The following is a 4,957-nucleotide window of genomic DNA, read 5'->3' on the forward strand; positions in this document are numbered from 1 at the left end:
ATATCGTCGAGCTAGTTTTCATCACGTTGATATGATTCGTGTTTGGTACTTTGATAATTTGGTATGTGGGTGGACCGGTGCTTGGGTACTGCCCTTACTTGGACAAGAATCCCACTTATGATTAACCTCTATTGCAAGCATCCGCAACTACAACAAAAGTATTAAGGTAAACCTAACCATAGCATGAAACATATGGATCCAAATTAGCCCCTTACGAAGCAACGCATAAACTAGGGTTTAAGCTTCTGTCACTCTAGCAACCCATCATCTACTTATTACTTCCCAATGCCTTCCTCTAGGACCAAATAATGGTGAAGTGTCATGTAGTCGACGTTCACATAACACCACTAGAGGAGAGACAACATACATCTCATCAAAATATCGAACGAATACCAAATTCACATGACTACTAATAGCAAGACTTCTCCCATGTCCTCAGGAACAGAAGTAACTACTCACAAAGCATAAACATGTTCATAATCAGAGGGGTATTAATATGCATATAGGATATGAACAGATGATCTTCCACTAATTAAACCAACTAGCATCAACTACAAGGAGTAATTAACACTACTAGCAACCTACTAGCACCAATCCCGGACTTGGAGATAAGAATTGGATACAAGAGACGAACTAGGGTTTTGAGATGAGATGGTGCTGATGAAGATGTTGATGGAGATTGCCCTATCCCAATGAGAGGAGCGTTGGTGACGACGATGGCGATGATTTCCCCCTCCGGGAGGGAAGTTTCCCCGGGAGAACAGCTCCGCCAGAGCCCTAGATTGGTTCCGCCAAGGTTCCGCCTCGTGGCGGCGGAGTTCCATCCGAGAAGATGGCTTATGATTTTTTTCCATCAAAAGACTCCATATAGCAGAAGATGGCCACCAGGGGGCCCACGAGGTAGGGGGCGCGCCCAGGGGGGTAGGGCGCGCCCCCCACCCTCGTGGGCAGGGTGTGGCCCCCCTGGTGAAGTTCTTGCTCTCAATATTTTTTATATATTTGGAAAACATCTTCCGTGAAGTTTCAGGACTTTTGGAGCTGTGCAGAATAGGTCTCTAATATATGCTCCTTTTCCAGCCCAGAATCCCAGCTGCCGGCATTCTCCCTCTTTATGTAAACCTTGTAAAATAAGAGAGAATAGGCATAAGTATTGTGACATAATGTGTAATAACAGCCCATAATGCAATAAATATCGATATAAAAGCATGATGCAAAATGGATGTATCAACTCCCCCAAGCTTAGACCTCGCGTGTCCTCAAGCGAAAAGCCGAAATCGAAAAATATGTCCACATGTTTAGAGATAGAGGTGTCGATAAAAATAAAATATGGACAAGAGGGCATCATGATCATTATTAGAATAGCAACTTATATAATTCTCGTCATATAGTCTCTAATGCTAGAGTAATAATTCAATCACAATATCAAGTATGAATCGTAAACTTCATTGAAAACTAACAAACTATAATCTCAGTCATTGAAGCAATTGCAATTTATCATAACATAGGAAAGAGTCAATGTATAAGAGCTTTTCAGCAAGTCCACATACTCAACTATCATATAACATTTCACAATTGCTGACACTCACGCAATACTTATGGGTATGGAGTTTTAATCGGACACAGAGAAAGATAGGGGCTTATAGTTTTGCCTCCCAATGTTTCACCTCAAGGGTGATGTCAATAGTAATAGTTCATGAAAACTCACATCCAATTAGCCATATATACCAGGATCTTTCCAACATATTGTGCTTGCCAAAGGATAAAATGTAAAAAGGAAGGGTGAAGATCACCATGACTCTTATGCAAGGTAGGAGATAAAAGTAAAAGATAGGCCCTTCGCAGAGGAAAGTAGAGGTTGTCATGCGCTTTTATGGTTGGATGCACAAAATCTTAATGCGAAAGAACGTCACTTTATATTGCCACTTGTGATATGGACCTTTATTATGCAGTCTGTCGCTTTTATTACTTCCATATCACACGATCGTATAAAGCTTATTTCCTCCACATCAATCAATCATACATGTTTAAAGAGCAATTTGTATTGCTTGCACCGATGACAACTTACTTGATGGATCTTACTCAATCCATAGGTAGATATTGTGGACTCTTATGGCAAGACTGGTTTAAGGGTATTTGGAAGCACAAGTAGTATCTCTACTTGGTGCAATGAATTTGGCTAGCATGAGGGGGAAAGGCAAGCTCAACATGTTGGATGATCCATGACAATATAATTTATCTCAGATGTAAGAAAACATAACCCATTATGTTGTCTTCCTTGTCCAATGTCAACTCTTTAGCATGTCATATTTTAATGAGTGCTCACAATCATAAAAGATGTCCAAGATAGTATATTTATATGTGAAGACCTCTCTTTATTTATTACTTCCTATTAATTGCAACGATGACCAAAACTATGTTTGTCAACCCTCAACAACTTTTATTCATCATACTTTTTTATGTGAGCTCATTACTCTCCATAAGACTCACATGATCTCTTTGTTTCTTTTTATTTCTTTCTCTTTTCTTTTATTCACTTAGGATCATGGCAAAATAATCAAGCCCTTGACTCAACACTAATCTTTATTATATAGCTCACGGACTCGATTACATAGAAGGATAATGAAGCAAAACTCGCAACTAGATCACACTAAGAACTTTTATTCTACTAGATCAAGATATTACCAAAAGGATCGAACTAAGAAAAAGGTAAAGATAAAGTGATGGTGATACGATACCGGGGCACTCCCCCAAGCTTGGCAGTTGCCAAGTGGAGTGCCCATACCAGATACCCAATTCTTCTTTGTTGGTGGAGACGGTGGTGATTTTGTTGATGGCATAGGCTTGCCATCCTTCTTCTAGGGCATAGGCTCACCATCATAGAAGGATGATCGAGTTTCCTGAAACCTTAAATATGCAGCCAAACTCATCCTCTTGAATCTATATTCATACTCACAGTTTTGGTTTTGTAGGTCATAAATCTGGGCTTGGAGGTGCTCGATTTTCTCATGAAGCTTGAAGATGGCCTCCCCAATGTCCTTGACGTCCAGCTTGTGGTTGTTGGTGAACTCCGTGATCATAATGTGATTGGAATCAAGTCCACGCTCCACTATCTCATGACACTTGAAAACTTCTTGCTCCAATGCCTCGAGCCTGGCCTCCGTGCTTCCGGTCTTCCTTGGTCCCTCAGCATCGCGGATGTGCAACAACCCCTCACGCATATCTATGGTTTGAGGGTGTTGCAGCACTTCTGTGAGGTAGGGGTTGATGACCTTCTCGAAGAACTGGTCCTTGGGGGCACTTGAAGACGACATGATGACCTGGATCTGTTAGAAAAACAGCTCGAAACAAAAGACAGGAGATTTTTGCGTGATACGGGAGTCAAAACCCCCGGGAGATTATATAATGAATTTTTACCGACCAAAATACATGTAGTGTAAGAAAACGGAGTCCGGAGAGCACATGAGGTGCCCACGAGGTAGGGGGCGCGCCCAGTAGGGTAGGACGCGCCCTCCACCCTCGTGGAGCCCTCGTGTCCTTCCCGGACTGCTGCTTATTTTTCTATTTTTCTAAATATTCCAAAACGGAGAAATATTGCCTTAAAAACTGTTTTGGAGTCGGTTTACTTACCGTACCACATACCTATTCCTTTTCGGAGTGTGAAACATTCCGGAAAGTGCCCCTTATGTATTCCTCCGGGGTTACGGTTTCAATAACATTGGTTTCAACATTTATGGGATTACCTGAGATATAGTGTTTGATTCTTTGACCGTTCACCACCTTCGGATTTGTGCCTTCAAAATTGTAGATTTTTATGGCATCGGAATGGTAGACCTCCTCGATAACATAAGGACCTTCCCATTTAGAGAGAAGTTTTCCTGTAAAAAATCTTAAAATAGAGTTGTATAGCAATACATAATCACCTACATTAAACTCACGCTTTTGTATCCTTTTGTCATGCCATCTTTTAACTTTTTCTTTAAACAACTTGGCATTTTCGTAGGCTTGGGTTTTCCATTCATCAAGTGAGATAATATCAAATAACCTCTTCTCACCGGCAATTTTAAAATCATAATTAAGTTCTTTAATAGCCCAATAAGCCTTGTGTTCTAGTTCGAGAGGTAAGTGACATGCTTTTCCATAGACCATTTTATATGGAGACATACCCATAGGATTTTTATATGCAGTTCTATAGGCCCATAATGCATCATCAAGTTTCTTGGACCAATTCTTTCTAGACCTATTAACAGTCTTTTGCAAAATTAATTTGAGTTCTCGATTACTCAATTCTACTTGACCACTAGACTGAGGGTGATAAGGAGATGCAATTCTATGATTAACATCATATTTAGCAAGCATTTTACGGAAAGCACCATGAATAAAATGTGAACCACCATCAGTCATTAAATATCTAGGGACTCCAAATCTTGGAAAAATAACTTCTTTAAGCATTTTAATAGAAGTGTTATGATCAGCACTACTAGTTGGAATAGCTTCTACCCACTTAGTAACGTAATCAACAGCAACTAAAATATGTGTATATCCATTAGAGGAAGGAAAGGGTCCCATATAGTCAAAGCCCCAAACATCAAATGGTTCAATAACAAGTGAATAATTCATAGGCATTTCTTGACGTCTACTAATATTACCAATTCTTTGACATTCATCACAAGATAAGATAAACTTACGGGCATCCTTGAAGAGAGTAGGCCAATAAAACCAGATTGCAGTACCTTATGTGCAATTCTATCTCCAGCATGGTGTCCTCCATAAGCTTCGGAGTGACACTTGTGTAGGATATGTTCCTATTCATGCTCAGGTACACAATGTCTAATAACACCATCTACTCCTTCTTTATAAAGATGTGGGTCATCCCAAAAGTAATGCCTCAAATCATAGAAGAACTTTTTCTTTTGCTGGTATGTGAAACTAGGTGGTATAAACTTAGCAACAATGTAAT

This window comes from Triticum urartu, chromosome 6A (assembly GCF_056163025.1).
Source record: "Triticum urartu cultivar PI428250 chromosome 6A, HENAU_Tu73, whole genome shotgun sequence".
In the NCBI taxonomy this organism is placed as follows: Eukaryota; Viridiplantae; Streptophyta; class Magnoliopsida; order Poales; family Poaceae; genus Triticum; species Triticum urartu.